The following is a 15974-nucleotide window of genomic DNA, read 5'->3' as shown; positions in this document are numbered from 1 at the left end:
GTTTACTTTGTGTGTGTTCTGTGGGGTACACATGCCATAGTGTATATGTAGAAGTCAGAGAACAGGAAGAAGGAGCCAGTTCCTTTACCCTTAACAGTGTTTTAATTTTCTCACTGGACTGTTTTGAGACTCCAAGGGAGTGATACAATATGTGGGAAAGCAGGTCGTCTACATGGCTTTGGACTTGTCTTCACTATAGCCCCGATTGACTAGTAATTCTCTCTCCTCCACACCTCATGCAATGATTTTAACTACCTTTGAGTTTCTCAAGGAAAGGTGTTGATCATAGATCATTTGATTAAATCATGGCATACTTATTTCCATTATGAATTATTTGAAATGTTCAATTTCTGAAAATGATGTTGTTCAGAGTTTTGAAAGCCATCCAAACATGTTGCAAACTGTCACATGTTGCAATGTTTGCATTCAAGCAGTAAGTATATTGAGAATGTTGAAGGATGACAGTTTTAGACAGTTAAGTAAATCCTTATTTACCGATGAAACTTCAATCCTTCATTGGATTTGTTGTAAAAACAGATCTTTGAAAAAGAATGATAACTTTGGTTCACAGTTCCTGGAGTCTTGATTTTCATATCTTTTCGTTTTAATGTGAATGTCCTAGAATCTCATTAACAACAGGAATATTCTTCATGATTGTCCTTTTTCTCCTTAATGAAGCTTGTTAAGTCCCAGCAGCCAAAGGTTTGCTGTTTTAGCAGCAGTTTATTTTTAATGCTGGAGGAAAATGCAAGTTGGACTGAACAACTTTAATTTTCCCTGCCATGCTTAGGATGAGGCATTGAAGCCAGTATACAATGAAAATAAGTGAAATTTCAGAGTAGTTATTCATTGTTGTTGATATATTTTTAATACCTCTGTGTGGATGACATATGTATAATGTATTTGTGTGTGTGCACAGATGTGTGGATGTCAGAAGACAACCTCAAGAGTTTGATCTTCCCTTCCTCCTTGTTTGAAACAGGGTCTCTTGCTCTTATGTGCCAGGTTAGCCTGCCTGCCAGGGATTTTCTTGTCTCCACTACCCATCTTAACTTTAGGAGTAACTGGGATTAGAGAGACACATGCTAAGGCACCAGCTGTTTTATAGATCCTAGGGATTTGAACTCATGATCTTACAGTTGTGTGGCAAGTTCTTTACCTATTGGACCATCTTGCCAGCTCAGTGTATCAAAATTTTAAAACATCAAAATTTGCAAAAATAATCTTGCTTAGCCTTCACTGCATTCAGAGTGCATGCTGTCTTTGCTTTCAATGGATGAGAATGTGCCTTAGGGGTGCCTGTATATATTTCGTCAATGAGAATTTTAAAATGAAACCAACTCAGCCCTGCAAAATGTGAATTGGGAAACAATGTATTAGATTCTGTGAGACAGATAGGAGACTGAAGATACAATGACTTGTAATTCAATAGTCAACAATAACACACACACACACACACACACACACACACACACACACACACACACGAAAATCAAATGCTCTCAGCTACATTTCTTGCAGAATGTCTTACAGAGAACTCACCAGGCTGATAAGGTGTAGTGAAAACAGCCCTAACGTGAGCGTCAGAAATGCCTCCTTGTCAGTCTTGAAAAATTTCTCTATATATAACAAGAAGAAAAACACAGATTTCTTTGACTGCTGTTTGGAAAATGAGGGTAAATACATAAATAATTCAGTGGGTGGATATACTTGCAGGGCACATAAATCTGACCATTGTTATTTGTGTTTATGTTAATTTCATTCACTTCTCCTACACATGCCCTTGTGCAGCTTTCTCATTTGCCCTGAATTTGCCCTGGCTGCCTCACCAGATTGTCACACTATGACTGGTACCGTGTTCCTTCCCTGTTTTTGCCGCTCTAGACCCTGGTGCTCTGACCATTCTTGTTCATTTCTCTCTGGTCATGCTTTTTCTTTTTCTCCATTAACTTGTAAGCTCTCTACTCAAGCTATTTTCCTTTAGCTTTCAAACTTAATCCTTTCTTTTTTCAAATTCTTATATCAATCATAAGAAGGCAAACAAATCAGGGGCATTTATAATTATAGTCTTACGATGGTAAACTTGATGCCTTTTTAAATTTTTTCTTTCTTTCTTTTTCTTTTTCTTTCTTTCTTGGTTTTTCAAGTCAGGGTTTCTCTGTGTAGTTTTGGTGCCTGTCCTGGATCTCACTCTGTAGACCAGGCTGGCCTTGAACTCACAGAGATCCACCTGGCTCTGCCTCCCAAGTGCTGGGATTAAAGGCGTGAGCCACTGCACCCTGGATAACCTTCTTTATTTTGATACATTTTGATACATTGCTCTACCTTAATGTGTAGCCAGAAGTTTTCTTGTGTCCTGCCTGGTCCACAGTAAGGATAAATCTCTCTCACCTGCCAGTCCTGCAGCTGCTCAGACCCAAATAAATACACAGAGGCTTATATTATTTACAAATGATATGGCTCAATCTTCTCACTACTTACATGTTAAATTAACCCATTTCTATACTTTGCCACATGGCTTGTAGCTTACCGGTGTCTCCTCTCTGTCTTTCTCCTTCCTCACTCTCTGGTTAGAATGTCCTGCTTAACCTTATTCTACCTCATCTTTTGCTGAATAGCTTTATTTATCAACCAATCAGAACAACACATATTCATAGCCTATCACCCATCATTTCCCCTTTTCTTTTTAATGCAATCTCTCTCTAAAGAAGAATAGGGGATAGTATAGATATGATGAGATGAAAGGGTTAATTAATGAACCTACTTTTAAAGAGCAACAACTTGTTTTAAAATATTTTACATTGCTATGGATTGTAGTTTATTGCTACAAAATTAGAGTTGATTTTTTTATAATATATATACATATTTCTACTTTTGTTTAAGGTATTATGTTTATGTAACTCATTTAAATTGTAATGGATAATTAAGAAATACAGATTAATAATTAGTCTTCTATGATAGTCAAACTTATAGTCATGTTATGTTTTCTAGCTATAAATAGATATAATTCAATTAGGTAGGTAATCTTCAAACATTTCAATGACCTACAGAATATGGCATTTAAAATGTTTTAAAAACCTAGACTTTCTGGATAGTGAAACACATCTGCTCCTGGCAGCACCAATTTACTTCAAAGAGAAAGATGGATGTTGAAGACACTCCATATTGAGTTTATCTTCTTCTTGGCAAAAATAGCCATTTGGGCAAGAAACTCTTCTTGTCTGGACTGCTTGGCAAAATATTATGTCGACAGGACAAGCAGGACCCACAGGAAGGTGACCACTGGACTTTGTGAGGTAAGATGATCCTTCAAGTTCCTGCTTTACAGAAGAAACAACCAGACATTCTACAGGACACGGAGAGAAGTGACTGAGAGACTCTAGACCTATAGACTGAAGATGGTTGCCCCAGTGCTGCAGAGGAACTTTGGATGACTGTTCCAGCAGCCAACTGTCTCTGTCATTTCTAGAATTTTGGAAGTTGCTTACAATGCTCTTCCTGTTTACTTAGGCAATATTATATCCTTCTAGTGTCTTTGAGGTAGTTGAAGACTAGATAGTTATAATTTTCCTTGGTTATGATAAAAGATAAATTAAATATGAAACTTTAGATGCACAAATATAGTCTAGATAGAATATTTTCTTTAATTTTGCCAAATACAAATAGACTAGATAATATGACTAATTCTTGCTTGGTAACTGTTCTATTATATATATTTTTACTATGTTAAAGTTAAAACCTTCCTTTTTGATTAGACAGAAAAGGGGAAATGCTATGGAATGTCATTCTATATGCTGTGAATGTGTGTTGCTCTGATTGGTTGATAAATAAAAGGCTGATTAGTCAGTAGCCAGGCAGGAAGTATAGGTAGGATAAGCAGACATGGAGAATTCTGGGAAGATGAAGGCCAAGTCAGGAGTTGTCAGCCAGACACTTAGGAAGCAAGATGACAAGGCAGAACTGAGAAAAGGTACAAAGCCATGTGGCTAAACATAAATAAGAATTATTGGTTAATTTAAGTGTAAGAGCCAATCAGTAATAAGCCTGAGCTAATGGCTGAGTGGTTGTTATTAATATATGCTTCTGAGTGATTATTTTATAAGTGGGCCACAGGAATGTGGAGGCCTGGTGGGACCAGAAAAATCTTCCAGCTATATTAATGGAATTGGAGTGTTGACTCTGACAACTAATTTTTAAAAATTCAATAATGGATTGACACCAACATAGCTTATTTATAGACAGACCTTTGCTTGTTAGCACAATACTAAACATATATTATATTATATTAAAACAAAACATTTAACTTGTTTTACAATTAAAGGAGAATACAAGGGAATAAAAAGATGGACCTTTTTATAAACTTTGCTTCATTTTATTTGACAATAAATGGAGTTATAATTGAATGCCAATAATATTGGAATCAACTATACAAAGAAATATGGCTTAGAGTGTCTGTTAAGAACATACAGTAAATAGGAAAATCTGTATGTTTTTAAATTTTCACATTTGAAAAATGAAACTTTTGTTTACTCTCAGGTGAAACAGGACCCATCGCTATCAGCCCCAAGATTGTAGGTTGTGTCAATATGGTAACATAGCAACTTGAAGAGAAGATAAAGGGAAAAGTAAGAAGCCTAGGTCATCAAACAACAACTTTCCTTTTAGAGGGCTACAATGCTTTGTGATACCTCAACAGGAACCACAGACAGCATATAAATGACTAAGCATGGCTTTTTCCAGTAAAAATATATTAATAAAACATACTGTAGAATGTATTTGGTCATGGTCTGTAGTGTGCCAAGTCTGGTCTAAGATAATTGGTAATACAGAACTGGAGCTATTACTATTATCCTTGTCTCAAAATGTCACTTCTTAACTGAACTATTTTATGTAATACAGACTTATAAATTACCACAAGTAATCACACAGATAAAGTTTTGGTAGTTTCAAAAAGAAAGAAGAGATTAGCTCAGATCAGTTTTTCTTCATTAATTGCTCCTCTGTGTCGTGCAACAGAATTAGACTATCTGAGATAATTAACAGGGCATTTCCTAAATTGCATTTTAAGTTGTATGAACTTTAAGATGTTAGCAGATGTCTAAGGAAAAAAAATGTGTTTTACTGTCATGTAAATGTGGTATTTTGGATTAAATAGTGAGTAGGTACCAATGTTAGTAGTGTCAGTGGGCCTGTATGAATCACTTATTGTGTGTCAAGTAACATCTCCTATGATCTTTATTTGGGACACATGGATATCGAGACAAAAAGAGAAGGAATGTGTGCCTGAGTCATCTTGCAGCTCAGTGGTAGAGCCTGCTGTAGAATCTGTTTTCAATGATTGTTGAGTTCGTAGCAGTTGAGAGATCCACACTGGCTTGCAAACAGACCTTTTAAACACATTCTATTGGTCTCAGAATTCCAGTGTATACTGTGCGTTTCCAAAGGACCTTTCAATATGCATCATTTCTCCAACTTCAGGTTACATGAAAAATATTGGCAACTGTTACTGAGAGTTTCACATAATATGACAGCAAAGTAGTCTGTGAATGTCCACATTATTACAGGGATATTCAAAGCTAGGAAATCTGAATAATCTGGGAAGTTTTAGTGTTACTTCTGAGATTTAAACAATTTAAAAATTAAGAGGAGATTGGAAGAAGTCAAGGAATGTAAATGCTTGCATCATATTTTCCTACTGACAGGTACCATATGGACTATGGCCAGTTTAGGGGACATCCTGTCTCTAATACCACAGGGCTACAGGCTTTTTTGTGATCTGACATCCATTTCCACAAGCCATTCACACAATCTTGTGATAGGCAGAGATTGTTCAGCGATAAAACAATAAATTCTCCTCCCCATTTGGTTTGGTTCTAAAAACTATCAAAATATATTTCAAGAGCTCCTATTTTAATTTCTTTGTTATCTCCTGGTGTAAAGTTCTCTCAGTTAAAAACTATAAGTAGAATGTGATATATATGTAGATACTTACAAATATATTTAAATATTTTAAGTAATAATATATTTAAACATTAAATATATGTATATAATTTGATCGAATTACATAAGTTTTCATTTTTTATAGAGGAGACATTGTTTCTCTCACAGCCTTTGCAAATCTAGGCTTGTTTCACAAAGTGTATTCAGTCTAAATCAAAGATGGATTTTAGATATGCCAATATTTTATTGTTCTTATACACCTGCAACTCTGGGGTGCTGTGGTGACAAGCCCTGATATCACTTTTCTATAGATAATTGGTTGAAATAAATCTTTGCATACAAGATAATTATTGAAAAAGATGATATAAATTGTCTTGAAATTTCCTCATTAAATGGTAAGGTAGTAAAATGTGTCAAAAAGACCTCAGGGAAGTGATATATTAATGTTGCTTTTGCAAATAATGAGCTGTGGCTTTATCTCATTTCCATGAAACTTTGGTTAGTCCTTGTATTATTTCTACAACAAAGTAGTTCAATAAACTAATGATTTTTTTTTATGAAATTAAAGTTCTAGGGTCAAATATATATATATATATATATATATATATATAAAAATGTGTGTGTACATATAATTATATATAGTATATGTACACACACAATTGTATATATATATATATATATATATATATATATATATATTATATAGATACCATAACTCTTCCATTTTTATAAAAATTAGATAAGCTCAGAAAACAGAGTAAGAAGTCTGGTAGAGAAATGATTTTAAAATTCAAGCCCAAATACTGTTCAATAAGAGAGGTACTTTTTGCATGTATGTGTGTGTTGGGTATGATATGTATATTTGTGTTTAAATATGTGTAGTGTGTATGGTATGTGGATGCCTGAAATTCACATCAGGAGTCTTCCTTGATTTTTCTTTATCTTATTCCTTGAGAAAGCATCTCCCATTTGAACCCAGAACTCATCTACATGGCTACTTTGAGTATCTAGAGTGCTCCTAGGAGCCCCTGTCCCTGACGCCTACATGTTGGCATTTTGGTTAGAACACTACATCCACCCAGAGCATATATGGGTTCTCTGGTCTGCACTCCAGTCTTTTCAGAGTTACTCTTTTGGCATTTTAACCACTAAGCCATCTTCCCATTCCTCTTTTTCCCTAGACAGGGTCTCAGGCATTCCAGATTGGCTACAAACTGACTATGTAGCTGAAGATGACCTTTAAGTCCTGACCCTGCTACTTGTACCTGCCAAATGCTGGGGTTACAGGTATGCATCACCATACCTGATTTAAAAAGACACTCTTTGAATTGTCATAATTGCATAATAAGTTGATATGTAATACTGTACCCTTCAAATTATTGATAGGGTCTATTTTTAGGGGATGTATGTGATGACATTTTCATTTTGATTTTATAGACAGAAAGATCAAAAAGAGTTCACAGCCAGATAGAACAATGTGGAGAAAATAATGAGTTCCATTCAATGCACTTTTATACCTTTTAGACAACTTTTTACCAGCACAGAATAAGGTCTTCTGAAATCTTTTTTAAGGATATTAATGGCTTTCTTAGGCCCTTTAGTAGTTTTTTTCATTTTTTCATGATGTCATTAAACCTTTATGAAGATAACTTTATTGTGATGTGCTTTATGGCAGACTAGAGACAAGGACAGCAACAATAGAGGTGTGTCGGAATGAAATTACTGATGCTAATCAGCAGTGATGATAAAGTCCAAAGTGCAGACTCTAGAATAAGCAGGCCCTCAATTAATAAGAGCTATTGATTGAGACAGCAGGCCCAGTGAAATATCCATCAGCTCTTACTGGCTTGTCTCAAGCCTTCACTTGAGAGCTAAGCAAAAACAAAACAAAGCAAAACAAAACAACAAAAACAAAAGAAGCAAAACAAAACAAAACAAAACAAAACCAAAAAACCAAAAAACCCAGATATGTTTTTCTTGTGCTGTCTTTCATAAAACATGCCTTACAACCTGATAGATAAATCAAGGAGTAGGAAAACAACATGACATTTAAAATATGCACCAATACTTCAAGGAGTAGAAAAATACAAAATCCACCTTATCTTCAAGCAGAAATGTCTCAAATAAGGTAGGAACAGATACATGTGCACACATGCATGCATACACACATGCACACACATGTATTAATGTGAGTATATAGCAATTTCAATGAAGACTGTAGAGAATATGTGTATGAATCTGCGAAATTTGTACAAAATGTATGGACTTGAGAGTAAATAAGATATAGGAAAGAGAAGAATGTGTTTGTTAATATCTTGCACTGTTGTGGTGAATAAACACAAGTAAAAACAGTCCAACTTTGAATATATACAATTGGACTTTGAATTTTGAAGAGCGACTACCAGGCAGACATTCTCTCTTGTCTTTTCTTCTTATTAATTAGAAATGGGCGGTAATGAGGCAGACCACTCAAGGCTGACCTCAGTAAGCTACTAACAGTCACACACTCTACAAATCTCTGCTAGCCTCCCCCGTGTGCACAGGGCACACGCATGCCACCACAAATCTCTAGTCACACTTATCACACAGTTGCAACCATTAATACTAACATTTCCCTACAGGAAGGACATCGGTAAATTTAATCTCATTGAGGATGAGAAACTGTCATACAATCCACCTGCATACTACCCACCTGTACTCCAGAGGGCTATCTTCTAAAAACAAAAGCCAGGTGATAGATTTTGACTGCAGAGGGGATATTTTACCCACTTGAAAACCATTTGTTAAAAAAAAAATCTATTCCCTTGTTTTGGAATTTTTTAAGAACAATTTTTTTTTTTTTAAAAAATCTGATCTCTTTCCTAGGCTTAGTATATTTGTGACACAAACCAAAAAGTGCCAAGTACATTTTCATACAAAAAACTAACACAATGCATTTCATAAAACTATTTTCATAAAATTGTCTTATAGTCTCTGAAATTGCCCAGAGACTCCAAACCATTGAACAGAGGGTCCCTAATTACAAAGACACAAAGCCTTGGTGAGCACCTCCACACCATCTGGATATTCTGTCTGCTGTAGCTGTGCTGTGGGTAAACAGTGGCAAAGACTTGCTCTCTTATCTGGTAGAACTTGAGAGGAGAAGCTGTTCCTTAACTCAATTGAAGACAGTATTCATGTTCAAAGGCCCAGTATATTCTGCAAATCAGAAACCATTTCTCAGAGCTAACTATTACTCTGATCCTCTTCACAATGACTTTAGTCATCTTTGCTACATGAAACCATGGTTTTCTTCTGACTTCTCTTTGGATAGGATCATTATGTCCCTTGGAGATTCTACCACCCATATTTTGAGACTATGTAGACTTTCTCACAGATAACATTAAAAAAGAGAGAGAGAGAGAGAGAGAGAGAGAGAGAGAGAGAGAGAGAGAGAGAGAACTCCCCCATAGTCTCAGAATCTACCCTTTTCTGTTATTAAAATAATTCCACATATACATTTCTGCAAAAATATTTTCTGTATTTACCTTGTGATTAAAAATGCTCCATAAAGACAGCCGACCTGAGCTAGTGGGAGATCGTAGACTGACAGCTGAGGAATCCACATGGGATCAAACTAGGCCCTCTGTATGTAGGTGACAGTTTGTGGTTTGATCTCTTTGTGGGGCCCCTGACAGTGGTTCCAAGACTTATCCCTGATGCATGAACTGGCTTTTTGGAGCCATTCCCTATGGTGGGATACTTTGCTCAGCCTTGATGCATGGGGTTGGGGCTTTGTCCTGCCTCAACTTGGTATGCCAGACTTTTTTGGAGTCCTCAAGGGAGACCTTACCACCTCTGAGGAGTAGAAGATGGGTGGAGAGGGGAAAAGGTGGGGAGGGGGAGAGGGAACTGTGGTTGGTATGTAAAATGATAAATAAATAAAAAATAAATAAATAGATAAATAAAAGAAATGCTCCTTAGTTCCTGTGCCGTTTGTAGGAGCTGGTGTGATACCAGATGAGGAGGGTGCAGTGAATTAGATTTTTCAGGCCAGTACCAATTAGATCTCTCAGCTGAAATTTCCTCCAGCTTTAGCTTGCCCTCGTGTTTGACCGATCTGGTCCTCAGCTCCCCAAACATGTTGCTTCCCATTCTTTCTCCATAATGAATAATAACCAGACAACAACCACATCTCTCAAATTGAATTTGAAAAATACTTCTCATTGAAATATTTTAATAGACGGAAAGCTATAATACTAGGCATTAATGATGGGCTACTAGTTAATGACAGAGCTGGAATTTGTATCTCCTTGTGAGTGTACCCATTGACAAGCTGGGGCAATTCAAAACACAACTGGCATCCATATTTTTTATTTTAATGGATGTGATCATCCAGTAAAACATTCTGAGTGTTGAATAATTTTATTCCCTCCAATTAATTCTTCAGGATTTAAAAAGTAAGTGCAAAATTCAGGGCAAAATCAAGGCAGGTTGTCATAGCATGAAAATATGTTTTGTTGTTGTTGTTGAATGTTAACAATAGACACATAGAATGTATATGAGAGAAAATGTTTTTTACTACAATCTTTCAAATATAAAAATAGGAGGTAGGTCTTATCAATTGTCTTTGTCCACTAATAGGAATAGTACAAAAGTCACTCCCATCAGGGAAGGAAGGACCTGGGACAAATGGAATCCTGAATTTGGGGCATTGAGTTTTGAGTGCGCAGAGTCACTTCAAAGTAAAGCAGGCTAAAGCTCTTTCAGCTGCATGGAGTCTAACCTTCGGTGTATGACCTGAAACCAAATTAGTACAAGTTTTAAAGTATAAAGAAATAGCCACAAAGGCTCAATCTAGCAGAGGGAGAGTTATAAAAATAGTGTGTAAAATAAAAAATTATCTCTCCTTTGGGCAACTCAGAATAAGGTAGTGACGCATGGAACTGAAACAGGCCTTTACATTTCCAATCAGTGTTTTCTACATATGCCATTATATATATATATCCTGTTATAACTTATTAATTATAAACTTGGTTCATTAAAAAGGAGGCTCTGATTCCATATTGGTTGTGCACACATCAAAACAAAAGTTGAGAGAACCTATTAGGCAGTGACATTCATCTTAATACAATGTTAGCAGAAAACCGTCAAATTTAGAGTATTTCCAACACCTGCAGCAGTAACTGGAGAAAAGTTCCTAAGGCCTTTACAAAAAGCATTGTTCTTCCCATCAGAACACCTATGTGGGATCAGAAAAGACTGAGGTGTGACAAGATGTTTGGCATTCACTTGGGATGAAGCCCCAGAACTAGAACCCTAAAGGGATGGGATGGAGACCCATCGAACACCAGCTCCAGGAAGCAGTGTCCAGAGACATCAGACAGTAGAAGCAAGTAGAAAATGAATGTTTCACTTGTGAACAACATATGTCATTTTGGGCTGCCTGGCGGCCGCCCTTTCTACTGTAAAAAACCAAGGCATTTGAAGGTACTCTTGCTAATCTCTCTACTTTTTCAATGATGATCTGGCTTATTACACCATTTAAAAAAAATGGTGAATGCCTGTTGTGGTGATTTCATGATTCTTAGGGTTAGGAATAAAGGAGAAAAAGGGAAAAACACTATCCACAGTGTCAAAGGGTTCACTGTGATGGAAGAAACGAGTGGGTTCTAATAGAAGGATCAGGTGGCTGCATCTTACATGTGTTCTTATAATGCAATAGATGCAGTTAAGAGGCGATGAGGCAAGCTGCAGAGCAGGGTTCCTAGTTTCCCCATTTTCAGCTATGTGATCTTGGGTGAGTCAACTTACGGATTGATGCTTTGGTTTTCTTGCCTGGACGTTGTCTAGCAGATGATGAAAATGGGCCTTAAACCAGTGAGCTGCGATGAAAATTTGCCCCTCCCTGTGCAATGGCACATGTGAACACACAAAGAAGAATTTCTAGCAGTGAAGGATTTGAAAAGGTTGAGGAGCCAACTCTAGTCCAGTGGTTCCCAACCTGCAGTTTCCAGCCCCAGCATCAAATGACCCTGTCACAGGAGTCAGCTATTTACATTATGGTCGAGCTGGAACAGGGATGGAGTGGGAGAGCAATGAAAAAGATACCATGATATAGGGAGACATCATGGGGATAGGGATAAACCGAGTGCTAGGGAAGTTTCCAGGAATCCACAGGATGACCCCAGCTTAGACTACTAGCAATAGTGGAGAGGGTGCCTGACCTGGCTTACCCTAGTAATCAGATAGGTGAATACCCTAGCTGCCATCATAGAGCCTTTCTCCAGTAACTGATGGAAGCAGATGCAGAGATCCACAGTCAAGCACCAGGCCAAGCTCCAGGAGTCCAGTCGAACAGAGGGAAGAGGGATTCTATGAGCAAGAGCCATCAAGATCATGATGGGGAAACTTTCGGAGACAACCAAACCAAACAAGTGGGAACTCATGAAATTTAGACCAACACCTGTGGAGCCTCCATGGGATTGGACTAGGTCCTCTTCATAAGCGGGATAGCTGTGTAGCTTTATCTGTTCAAGGGGCCCCCTGGCAGTAGGATCAGGATTCATTCCCGGTGCATGAGCTGGCTTTTTGGAGCCCACTACCTATGGTGGGACACCTTCCACAGCCTTGAGGCAGGGGGAGGGGCTTGGATCTGCCTCTATTGAATGTACCAGGCTCTGCTGACTCCCCATGGGAGGCCTTACCTTCTAGTAGGAGGGCATGGGGGGTCAGTAGGGAGGAGGGAAGAGGGAAATCTGTGATTGGTATGTAAAATGAATGAAAAATTTATTAATGAAAAAAAAAAGAAGTAGCAGTGAAAATAATTCTGTGGTTGGGGGTCACCACCACATGAGAAAGTGTATTAAATGGTCACAACATTAGGAAGGTTGAGAACCTCTGCTCTACACTATCCACAAGAAGTTAGACTTTACCCTGAAAACTATCCTAATGCCTTCATCCTCATCCATTCCAGTAATCTTGTTTTCTTTTAAAAATCTTTAAATGTTGTTTTGAAAACTTCATATGTAAATGGAAAACTAGGTTGTTTTTTTTTTCCCCAGGAATGTTTGTAATTTTGAAAATTTCCAGTTGGAATCGTTTCCAGATGTTCTTTGGGGAATAAAGGTATATTTAAATCTACTCTTAAATGTTGCGGTTCTCTGTCCTAGCTGCTCTCATGCAACGTTAGCCCACACACATTAACTTCGCTCTTGTCATTGAAGTTAGACCCAGCCTCTTGCTATTCACACACTTCCACCCTGTTCAGCCCTGCTATTCCCGATCTCTCTGACTTTGCTCCAGTGCGTTCTCCTTTGCAAGTTTCATCTCCCCAGATCAACCTCAGTCATTTTTTAAAAGGCAACCTCAACACCCAGCACCTTGAAAGAAAAAGTCTTTCTTTCCCAAGGCTCATGCTCTGTTGATAAGCTTTCACACCATAAACCTTGGACACATATGGGACTGTGGAGTCGTAAATGCGACTCTATTTCTACTTTGGGAAACAGGCTTCTGCTGTGTAGCTGAGGCTGGCCTCATGAACCTATGATCCTCCTGCCTGTGATTTGCAAATGCTGAGTTTACAAGTGTGTGCTACCACACTTAGGTTCATAAACTCAATTTTCGATGACTGCTTTTCTTTTCCTTTGAGCTGTACATCAATGTTGGCTTTCTTGTGGGCACTTTCACTTCTAGATGCCTCGATTTCTAAAATAAGCGACCCTATAGTATCTATAGTAAAACAAATGCTCATTGGATGAATATATTATTGTAAAGAACATCCTGTATTACAACCCCCTCAATGATATGTCAGCAGCATTATAAGGAAGTTATATAAATCTTTAAATGTTAGTTATTTGTTGCTGACAACTGAGGTGGGAACAAAGATGGAAGGATGTGGCTAGTGTTTACTTAGTTCATATGGACAAGTACAACATGAACAACATTCCTTCACTGGAAATGCTTTTAAAGTTGAATTTCAATTACAAAATATAGGTGATGATTTAGAAGAATTTAGAACATAGAGTAAATCCCTGTGTATTTGAGAATGAGGGAGATGAGAGAACAGCCATTTATTCAACTGCTAAATGTTCTGGTTGTCCTGGGCCTAATAACTTCATTATATTTCATTAAATACTTTCAACATCTCTCCACAAGGGAACTAATCATTACAATGGATATTTTATCATCTTACTACTGAGGCTTAGATCTTACATTCCACTGAGGAATCTGGGCTTCCAATCCAGCTGTTTCTGACCTTGACATAAAAGTTCTTTGAGAAGTTGAATAGATTTAATTGCTAGAAAGCAGCATTACAAATTAAGTTAAATAACTGAATTACTTTTGGGCGGGGGATACTTTAACCTTTCTTGGTCTTAGTTCCTCATTCTAACAAATTTGTCCTAAATAATATCTACAGATTGTTGTACTTATGTATTTGCAAAAAAGTAAAATATGTTTTATAAATATACTTAATAATCCTTTGGCACAGATAGATACAAGTACTTTGTTATTAAGGGATGTTACATGAAGAATTATACTATGGTGGAACTATAATTAGGAGCACAAGAATAATCAATGTTTTTGTCATAGGTTTTTGTGTTCTACATGGTAACACAGGTACCTTTTAAAATTTTTGTTTATTTTTATTTGTATGGGTGTTTGACCTGCATGTATGTCTGTGTATCACATGCATGTCTGGTACCTGAAGAGGCCAAAAGAAGGTGAGATTGAAGGTATAGATGATTATGAGATGCCATGTGGGTGCTAAGAACCAAACTCAGATCCTCTGGAAGGGCAGACAGTGCTCCCAACCACTGAAGAATCTCTCTAGCTCTCAAAGTTACAGTTTTGTTTAAGTAAATCTATTAAGTAGAGAGAAAAAACTATGGCATTCTAAGAGTAAGTTGAATAAATTCATAAGCCAGACTAACTATTCTTGTATATATTAAGGGCTGATTGCCAAATTTTATCTATCAAAAACTATATCTCCTATGATTTCGGGTTTGGGCTAGATATTCTTTCTAGAAAATTCTACTCTAACTATATATGCACATTAGAAGGGATTATCACTGACTTTGTTGATAATATTTTGTTCATAATACGTTCAATACTATATTTACTTTCACTACCTGAAAATAAAAGGGCTAATGACAAAGGGTATACAGTATTTTAAAGACCATATTGTAATTAGTCAATATATCACTAATTATTTGACTATTATTTTCTGTTAGTGTAGCGTTCCTAAACTCTCTAGCTTTCACTTCTTATATTTCACAACAAAATTTTACAATATATGAGAAAGAAAACTCTAGAATAACACTTGTATCAAACAACGTTGATATAATCATTAAAACCTTTTTTCAGTTGAGGCAGATCAAGCCCCTCCCCCTGCATCAATTCTGGGCAAGGTGTCCAACCATAGGTAATGGGCTCCAGAAAGCCAGCTCATGCACCAGGATTCTGATCCCATTGCCTTTTCTGACTCCCCATAGGAGGCCTTACCCTTTTGGAGGAAGAGATGGGGGTGGGTTGGGAGCGGGGGATCTGGGGGTGGAGTAGGAGAAGGGATAAGAGGGCAATATGAAGTTGGTATGTAAAAAATGAATAATTTTTTTTAATTAACAAAGAAACTCTTTTTTTTTCTTATATCCCAAAGAACATAGTGAAAATGTCAGACATTCCATTATAAAGTAGAGCGAGTTTGAACTCATGGCCCAGAATGGACTAAATACAATAAAATAGTCATATTCCAAAGGCCCTAATGATGATCAGTTCAAATCTCTCTGCCACATGCTGACTCTGGCACCATTTTACTTTGTAGAGAGAGAAGTTAGTTCAGGTCTGAAAAATGAACATTCATTTTTTTCAAAAATGAACAAGCATACTTAAGACCATCTGTAACTTCTTTTACCTATAATGCTATGTGGACCGTGTCACAGAACTTTGATAAAATTAGAACCTTTAATATTAAGCTTTCCACATGAAAGACAGTCCAACACACAAATTGTCACTACAATTAACTAGGATGGTCTACATGTATTAATTCATACCCC

At 37.0% G+C, this 15974-nt stretch overlaps 1 protein-coding gene across 2 annotated transcripts in view; it reads right to left on the bottom strand.

Annotated features, from left to right (window-relative positions):
- Vwc2l (von Willebrand factor C domain containing 2 like) overlaps positions 1 to 15974 on the bottom strand; it is a 154355-nt gene that overhangs the window by 134270 nt on the left and 4111 nt on the right. The gene's annotated exons all lie outside the window — the stretch shown is intronic.

This window comes from Onychomys torridus, chromosome 23, assembly GCF_903995425.1.
Source record: "Onychomys torridus chromosome 23, mOncTor1.1, whole genome shotgun sequence".
In the NCBI taxonomy this organism is placed as follows: domain Eukaryota; kingdom Metazoa; phylum Chordata; class Mammalia; order Rodentia; family Cricetidae; genus Onychomys; species Onychomys torridus.
Note: the sequence above shows the minus strand (reverse complement) of the source record. Positions and strands in the feature narration are given on the sequence as shown.